General features: G+C 39.7%; 1 protein-coding gene across 2 annotated transcripts in view; it reads right to left on the minus strand.

Annotated features, from left to right (window-relative positions):
* RLIM (ring finger protein, LIM domain interacting) overlaps positions 1-8804 on the minus strand; it is a 32109-nt gene extending 23305 nt beyond the window's left edge. The window contains exons 1-2 of one of the 2 annotated variants that reach the window (XM_068533374.1): positions 7614-7641; positions 6707-6770 (exon numbers count right to left, since the gene is read on the minus strand). The gene's annotated coding sequence lies outside the window, so the exon portion shown is untranslated. Of the gene's footprint in view, positions 1-6706; positions 6771-7613; positions 7642-8598 lie in introns of those variants that run through there. The other variant, XM_068533373.1, reaches the window with a different exon arrangement.
* Positions 8805-9755: the final 951 nt, after the last annotated feature.

The following is a 9755-nucleotide window of genomic DNA, read 5'->3' on the forward strand; positions in this document are numbered from 1 at the left end:
TTTTGCTAAGGTAAAGGTTTCCATTTAAAATGCAGTTTGTTTCTTGTAGTTGATTAGGGCACAGGGAGAGAAAAAGCCAATTTGCTCCCCTTTTGCCCAAAGCCTTCATTCTTTCTGCCTCATTCTGCATTTCCCCTAGGTTGGGAGTGGTGGTCAAGAGATTCCAGCACTGGCAAGACATCTCTACCCTGTATGGACATTTAAGTGGTGAGTTACGGCTGTAACACCTGCCGAGGTCCCCTGGACTAGAAGTAGTTATCAATACATCTTCAAAGAAAAGGAAATCCTGAATGTACGCAATGCCCTCAAATGCCTTGTAAAATCATCTTACTAACATACACCCAAATGAACCTGGTCTCATTTTAAGCAGTCCCTTCACTACCTAAGTGGTATAAAAATGAAAAAAATGTAATAATTCTAAACCACAAGTTCAGTTCAGCCCCTGACAGATGTAATGTCACTATTGTTTGGTAAGTGAAAACTAACATTTTAAAGGTTAAAGTGTGCCAAAGATGTCAGGAGACTGCAGTCCAAATGATGAAATACAGGGCTTCCCTGGTGGCGCAGTGGTTGAGAGTCCGCCTGCCAATGCAGGGGACACGGGTTCGAGCCCTGGTCTGGGAAGATCCCACATGCCGCGGAGCAACTGGGCCCGTGAGCCACAACTACTGAGCCTGCGCATCTGGAGCCTGTGCTCCGCAACAAGAGAGGCCTCGATAGTGAGAGGCCCACGCACCATGATGAAGAGTGGCCCCCACTTGCGACAACTAGAGAAAGCCCTCGCACAGAAACGAAGACCCAACACTGCCAAAAATAAATAAATAAATAAATAATTTAAAAAAAAAAAACAAAAAAACAAATGATGAAATACAGATCTCTCTCCATTCTGGTGTGAAAAGATCAGTGAAGAATTATGTTAATAAAATGGGTCTCTAGACTCTACTCTGTGGTGAAAAACATTGTGGTACACTTCCAGTTTAACTTACGTAAGAGAAAAAAAGAATCCCCACCATCCCCCTCCCTCAAGCTCCTTCTATCATCATAAGAGAAGATTTTAAATCTTTTTATTTAGTTACCTTATACTCAGTTATAATATTCATGTGCACAAGTCAGAAATTTTGGATGGAGTATACAGTTAGCATCACCCATTTTTTAAAAAAATTATTTATTTATTTATTTATGGCTGTGTTGGGTCTTCATTTCTGTGCCAGGGTTTTCTCTAGTTGCGGCAAGTCCACTCTTCATCGCGGTGCACGGGCCTCTCACTATTGCGGACTCTCTTGTTGCGGAGCACAGGCTCCAGACGCGCAGGCTCAGTAATTGTGGCTCACGGGCCTAGTTGCTCCGCGGCATGTGGGATCTTCCCAGACCAGGGCTCGAACCCGTGTCCCCTGCATTGGCAGGCAGATTCTCAACCACTGTGCCACCAGGGAAGCCACAGCCATTTTTAAACTTAAATATTTCTAGGGGAAGCTTACCAATAAAACAATTAAGAGAACAAATGTGTAATTGTTCTTAAATCACTTAGGTCTCTTCCTAGTTATAAGCAATACCTACCACCCTATTCATACAGCCCTTTCACCTATATTTCATTGAAGCCTTACAACAATCCTACGAAGCAGGAATCACCAAATCTATTTTACAGATAAAAAACAGAAGCACAGACAGAGGAAGTGATTTACCAAAGGCCATGTGCTTACTAAGTGGAAAGAGGCAGTAATTAAACCCAGGCCTCCTGACTCCAAATCCAGTCAACTTTTCACTAAATGGACAACTGCCTCCCAATATATGCCAAGACTATATACTTTAAATAAATACATTCCTTCAGTCCCAATAGGCATGCCCAATGTATTCAACCTCACTATGAGCTTTTTAGACCATGTTCATTTCCGGTATGAAAACTTCCAAAATGACAAAACACCTTTTATAAGCAGTCTGAACCCAGCATGACTTATTTTTAAATAAGTCAACTTTTAGTATTTTTGTTTTAAATAGAGTTGCCCCTCAGATAAATAACATATTTTATTAACCTTATTTCTTTCAGAGTACTGTGTGCCAATATATCCAAATCCATTCCTGGAACACAAGCAGCCAAATTAGAAAATTTGCCCAGTCATTTCAAAAACTACTCATCTGGTCAATAAATGTATGACTGTGTCAGGTAAATTTAATTCCGGGGAGGAAAAGCCAGCAAGAAAACCAAACCTGAGATTTATTCTGTAACTAGGGAGTTTAAAGTAGATTTTATTCACCTTGAGAATTTTAAAGCATTGTTAGAGATCTCCAATTCTCCTATAGGCATTATCATATATTAATATAAGTTATGCAGATTACTATGTTTCTAACCACTGCTAAAAGTATTTCATTTAATTCTCCTAGTCCATGTACGCCTATCTTTAAAAAATGTAATTTTGTTATAATGTTAAGGCAAAAAGTTACTTAAAACATACTGTTCAGTACTAATGGGTCAGAAGACCTGGTGCTAAGTATAAGCACACGCATACTATATTCAATGGACATACTGCATCAATTAAGAAGATTTAAGGCACTAAAATATATGGTCAACAAAACAACACTTAAAAAACTGAATTCTGAAATTCAAATGCTTGTGTGAATATCAGTTTTAAAATAAGCCACATCTATTAAGTCTGGAAGAAATAACCTCTTTTTAAAAACAAAAAGGTATGGTGGGAGGGAGGAATCAAGGTAACCTAATACCAACCAACTACTAAAGTATTATACCTTGAGCATCGTCACCTTTTGGATGTGTTCATACAAGCTCCAAAACTCGATAGTGTTCTAAAGCACAACATGCCAATTAAAAAAAATCATATGTACCAATGTAAAAATGTGTCATGCTGAAAAGAGAAGGGCAAACCTTATTCTGTTTGCAACAGAGCTTCTTCATTAAGAACCTCATAGAGTAGATGAGAATTAATGACATGCAAGCCTTGTGAATAACGAAAATGTCAGCTCAATAATACCATCACCAAAATGAAAAATAATATAGTTAAAAACAAAAAAAGGTCAAATCACACAGAACTGCTGAATTTGAGGTCATGAAAATAAAATACCATCGTATATGTAGTTATATACAAAAGTGTTGGGAATTCTTCCTATATAGAATGTTTCATTAAAATTTTACAGCATTTGTAGCAGACAAATCAAAGGTTGATTACCAGATAGCTTTTTTATTCTATGAGTAGCAGGGTGGAATTCAGCTCTGTGAAAATGGAAAAAGAGAGGATACTAGGTTCTAGTGTTGGCTGTAACAGTAACTAACTGTGTAAATTTGGCCAATTTATTTAACCTTTTGTGTCTCAGGATCTCCATCAATATTAGAGTACTGGATTAAGCTATCTACAAGATACCTTTCCAATTCTATGAATCTGTGACAATGAATAAGATATAACCTGCATCACATTACAATACTAAGTCAGAAAAATAAAGCTTAAGAAACAACATGAATAACCAGGATGTAAGCTCAGAAGCTGTGCTTTTCTTACTGCTATTTCACTCATACACTTCTATCTCTTTTTATGACTATCTTATTTTTTTTAAAGAAATATAAAGCATTCCTCTTTAAAAAACAGGGCAGGGTTTATGTTTCACTGCCTTTACTTATTGCACGGTACCTCTCACCACACAAACAATTTGTTGATCATTTCCATTACTGGCCTATCAGAGGATGCTACTAAGGCCTCCACCACTGCTGATACTACTAGAGCAAAATGGGATTATAAAATATCTGCATGGCAATGTTAGCTTAGCCTGGTTTATATTCTTCTACCTTTACCACTTGAAAAGGACAGCAGGAAAAAAAGGATTCAGCATGTGTCTAATCTCTTGGCAGGAAGTCTGCAGCTCACCAACAATTCTGACTTACAACAACCCTCTAAAACAGTTAAACCGAAAGAATATTAAGAATGTCAACAAATCAAAGGATGGAGACCAAGCCAAATGCTGCCAATTCACAGGATCAAGTTAGTTAAAAAAAAGAAACCATTATAATGGCATTTCAATTCACTCAAGTACTTTAGACAGTGAATTTAATCTTCAATTACCCAGTTCAACCCAGTTCATGCTCTTTTATTATCAAGCTATGCCACTAAATTAGAATTTGGTCTTATTCACACTAACTCAATTCTGACTTCTCATTATTTTCAAGAAGTCAAAAAATGACTCAAAAACCCAAAAGATTCATGTGTTTATTTTTAAGTTATTAATGTAAAAGTCACTGATTACTGGCAATTTTGGTGTTAATTGGTAAAGTACTATTTTTTAAGAAATAAGTTTTCCACCAAAAATGAACTATTTAAAAGAGTGAAGTCAATTTTTAAAATTAAAATCACTTGACCAAAAAAGAAAATATTACCTACACAAATACAAATGACTGCTATATTGTTTGAGGAAAACAATATTGTGTTACAGAACCAAACACACTGACAACTGTGATCCCTGAACCAGTGCTCCTACACAGAAATGGTGACAAAGGTGACCATATATCCCCGGTTTATCCAGAAGAGTAGCAGTCTACAACTGTTTTCCTGTAATAATTATTAATATGGCCCTCATTCACGCCTAAGTGTCCCAGTTTGGATAAATTATATGGTCACCTTAGATGTAATTGACACTAACAGGAACTTTGGTCAATAAAAAATGAAAATTGTAATTAAGAGTTAAATCCTTTCTTCATACACTCAAGTGAAGAACAGGAGGAAAGAGACCATTTTTCATTCCAGAAAAAACTGAAAACACTGAACACAAATATCTCCTCCCCCCCACAGAAAGTGTCATGTTCATCACCATGCAAACGCTGTAATAGCAGCCCAACCTGTAGTAGTGAAATTATTGCAAGAGGTCCACAAATCTACATACATACCGTGCACTGTCTACAGATATCTGTCTCCCACATATGTCGGTGATATTATGACTAATGAAATTAAAACCTTGGGTTGAAGCACTAAACTACAAGAATATCTACAGCAAAAATATCAAGTATATATTTCAAGAGCAAAACCACAAGTTCACAAATATATTCCCAAATTGTTCAAGATTGTCAAGAATTTTACATCTAAAATGAACTGTTTGATTATCTGGGAAACTTCCACATTCCAGGTTGGAAAAAAAAATAACGAAGAAAAAATAGGCACAGAAGTGTTATTGCTTTCTTACACTGGGTATCAAAATGTCAAAGGATCATGTAAGCTGGATACTTTTTAAAATCAATGGGCCATAAGTTTTGGAAATGTCTGTGTTATACAGATATGTTAAGGAATTAGACTTACAAAAGAAAAACATGTCCCAGTCCTAGTCAGTGGCCCAAAATTCTAGCACCTGATTGGTCTGGGTTTGACAGAGGACTTTTTACTTTCTAATTTGTTATCTACTTTATGGTAAATCAAGGGAACAGGAGGTTGGTGAGTGGTTTACTCTATTTCCCAGTCCGCTAGAGCTTTGGGAAAAGTAATATACACATTATAATTCCATAAATGCAGATGTCTCATTTGATCTACTGTATTATTTAAGGCCTCACTACATGTTCACTAACCTGAAAGAATATATCCAACCAGCCTTACATTTCTAGATATGACTTCATTATTAAGCTATTTCTTAAAGCCATTTCTGATTTTAAATTAAGTTTATCAAACTTTATCACAAGCAGTAACAGCTGAAACAGGAACCTTGACAGACCAAAAGAGGGTGTAATTGCTAAATAAGTCTCACGTGCTTCATAAAGCAAATTTCCTTTAACAAAAGTTTTTGATGCAAATAACCTATAGATTCTAAAAATTACAACCTTTCATTTTCTTTGCATTTCCAATATTATTAGATAGCAATTACGTCTAAAGACATAAAAGTTTAGTGACTTTGGCATCAGACAGACCTGAGTTAAAATGGGGGCTCTACCACTTATTAGCTATGTAATTGAGGACAAATTACCTAATCTCTCCTTTGAGTCTCAGTTATCTCTGTAAAATAGGTAACATCCTCATGAAGCTTTGCCGTAAGGAGTACAAAATGATGCATGTGAAGCACAGGACCTAGCACATAGTATTCAATACAAATTAGTTATGAATTTAGGCTAACTACCCATCGCAGTTTGCCTGGGACAATGCAGGTTTGCACCTGGATGCATTATTAATAATGTCCCTTTTGCTCTTAAAAGCATCCTGGCTAGGGCAATAAATTATGTGGCTACCTTAACAATGATGATGAAAGGAGTTAATACCAATTACAGTATTATATATCATTTATGACTTTTTGGACCTTGAAGGAAAAAAATCGAATGTCACACAAAATAATGAGATTATATTCCTGTAACACAGTCTACTAATAATTCATTTTGTTATTCAATAAACATTTAAACACTATTTATTTATACCCATCTCATTCCAACAGTAATTTAAGGCAGCAAATTTCTGTATTGTTTTTTCTGTTCCATACAGGTACTGGTAAATTTCAAACGTTATTTTTTAAAGGAAAAAAATTGACAGATACAGCACTAATGAGGTTCCAGCTACTCAGGAACACTACCTTTTGAATTCCCAGTGAAAAACACCCATTCTGATCATTAAGAATGCCCAAGACCAACTAACATATCAAATAAGCCCATCCAATTACAGGGCCTGCAAAACAGAATAAATATTTTTAAACATGCATTCTACACATAAATCATCAGGAGACGCAACAAAAAATAAATTACCTGACTGTTATGACATAGTATTGTAATACAATAAACTGGATTTTAGTTTTCTTCACACTCTGCTCTAGAAAAAAAAAGAATCCATTATTCTTCCTCTTTTATAAGATAGACATTTTCTTTGAATCAGACACATCCTAAAAAAATAATATCCTATATATTTTAGATACAGATACACACACATACACACACACACACTCACCACAACCCAACGTAACTCAACATTAGTATTAGGATATTTGGGGAGACTGAGAAGGTCAGAGGGAACCAGGAATCTTATATGTTGTATATAAGATAGCCTTTAAAGGCCGAGAGCCAATCTACCTTTTAATATAAAGTTACTTAAAATAGGCCTTTTCTCATCAGACCAGTAATTATTTTCAGATTCTCAGTTACTTCCAAAAACTTATTTGGCACATTACACTAGCCTAAGGCAGTAACTAAAGTATGAAAGATCATCAGGACATCTTAGGCTAAAGAAAAACATTTTTTCAGTAAGAGTATCCTAAAATCCAACTAAAAAATATTTAGATTGGTCTTCCTGGGTACTTTATCTTTACAACTTAGAAAACCGATTTTGGGGGAGCGATAACTGTGCCTGCCTGCTCTCAAATCATCCAGGACGGACATAATGTACCTGACGAGGTGATATAAGTATTCTGTCTTTAATAAGGAGAAGAATCAAAAAAATGATTAGTAATAGTATGTCTATTTCTTCCTCCCTTCAATCATCCAAAGCCACTGCAGTTAATTCTGATTCAGGAAATGCGGGTTCCTTATTTCCAGCAAAAAATTATTCTGGGGCCTTGCAAACAGTGGATGACAACCTGATATAAATGCTTCCTCTTGCCCCAAAACTAAAGAATGACCTAAATAACAAGCCTGCTAGTCCTCAGAATCCCGGACTAACCTGTGGAATAAGTATGGTGAAACTGTCTAGGGAAGGAACGTGGCTGTCTCCTCCATCTTGAAATTAATCAGCATAAGGGAAAAAGGGACTGAGTATTCAGGAAGCAGAAGCCCAACCGGTTAATACTAGTTACTAAAGCTATGGCGTACGTGGCAGGTACCGCCCGCAGAAGCCGAGACCCTTAGGCATTTTTTTGAGGGGGGAGGGGTTGGGTTGCTCACGGATTGAACGGAAATTAACTTCAAAATCATTTGGCCCAATTCCCACCCTCACCCAGGGAAAAACAACAAACACGCAACGGCTTTCCCTCCCTTTTGGGGGGATCCTTACAGTGATATCTGCCAAAGGATATGCCAGGGTTATTTGAGCAAGGGAGTAAACCACATTTGCCTCAGATCCTCAGGGAAGATGTCATCGTGGCCCCAGGGGGCGCCTAATTGATAGTGCCCTGCAGAAGAGCTCAAAATGGGGCTTTGCAAATCCTGGGAAATATAAAGGCCCACGAGTTCTCAGCATCTAACTTAGAGCAGCCTGATTTTTCCCCCATTTCCTAAACCCAAGCCCGCCATGTAAAAGGGAGGGGGGGAGGAGGACGCGAGGGAAGTCTCCAGAGAACCGAGGAGAGAAAAACCTGAGACGGTCAAAGATTCTCACGCCTGAAGCCAACACTCGAAAATCGCCTCCCCAAAATTCTTAAGGTTCTGGAGGGCCCCGGCCGCGGCTCGAGCGACCACGAAGAGGAAGTACTTTCCACCTCCTTCCCCTTCTTCAAAGAGCCTGTCGGCCATACAGCCAACTAAAATGGCAGCGGCGACTACGCCACGGAGCCCCCCGCAGCAACCTGCGCCTGGGGTCCGGAGGCGGCGCTGAGCCTCCGCCACGATGCGCCACTCAGGCCATTTTGAGAGAACGCAGTAACCGCGGCTCCGCTGTCTTCCTCTCGCTCTCCATCCATTTCTCAGAGGATTCCCAAGGCTTCACTTACTCGGTTTTAGTGTCGGGATCCGACTCGGTCGGTCCGGCCGCCGCCGCCGCCGCCGCCGCCGCCGGGGCTCCTGCGCGCCTCCCCTACCGCCGCTCTCAAGCCCGCCTCCGATGAGTCGCTGGTTGAGACCCGCCTCTAGCCCAGCGCCTGCTCGGAGACGTTTCTCAGGCAGCCATTATCTTCCCCATTGTTACCAAGCAGCGACAGGAAACGCTTGCGCACAACAGGAAGTGATGATGCCGCGTCCGGGCCCCGCAGCCCGACTCCCAGCCGAGTAGCCAATCCCAGGCGACTCCTCGAAAAGGCTCGGTGGGAGGAGAAGGCTGCCGGCTGACGACGCGGCAAGGCGGGCCGCGGCCTGGAAAAGGAAAACCGCTGTGACGCCCACCATGTGACAGGCCCCACCCTCCTCCGCCATTTTGAATTGTGGCGAGAAATTTCGCGTTCTGAGAATTGTGGGAACGTTGGCTTTCCCGTTTTGAAAGCTGGAGGACGTCACCGTCTGACTGCTGGAAGCCCTTTTCAGAGTGAGAAATGCGATACTAGTCTAACCTGACGTCGATTCACACAATTAGTCCGGACCGGTTAATACAGCATCCTACCTTTATTCGACATTTATCGAGCGCCAGCTGTAGTGTCAAGCACTATTATAGATGTTGGGGATACAGCGGAAATTAAAGCAGACCAAAATCCCAGTTCTCATGGGTCTTTATATTCTACTTGGGGGGAGGGACAGTAATTACTATATATATATGTGTATATATATGTATAACATATATACAGTTGATGATAAATGCTAGGGAGAAAAATAAAACGGGGGGAGGTGGGCGGGAGAACGCCCGGTGGGGGCAAACGGGAATTGCAGTTTTAAAAAGAGTGGTCAGAGGTGGCCTCTCTGAGATGGTAATTCTGAAATCCTTGGAAGAGGGCGGTGACTGTAAAACGGTGGGAAAATCTGATAAGGTTGGAATTTAAGGGTGGTTAAGGAAGGCCTTTCTTAGATGGTAATGCGTGAAGGAAGGTAGAGAATGAGCTACCCAGCATCCAACTCCCGTTTTCACAGTGAAAGAAAAGCAACCACGGTTTTAGGGTGTGTCCCTGTTTTTTTCCCCCCATTTTTCTGTTTTCTGTGTTTTCAGGTAACACTCCAGCTACAC

Source organism: Eschrichtius robustus, chromosome X (genome assembly GCF_028021215.1).
Source record: "Eschrichtius robustus isolate mEscRob2 chromosome X, mEscRob2.pri, whole genome shotgun sequence".
NCBI classification, from domain to species: Eukaryota; Metazoa; Chordata; class Mammalia; order Artiodactyla; family Eschrichtiidae; genus Eschrichtius; species Eschrichtius robustus.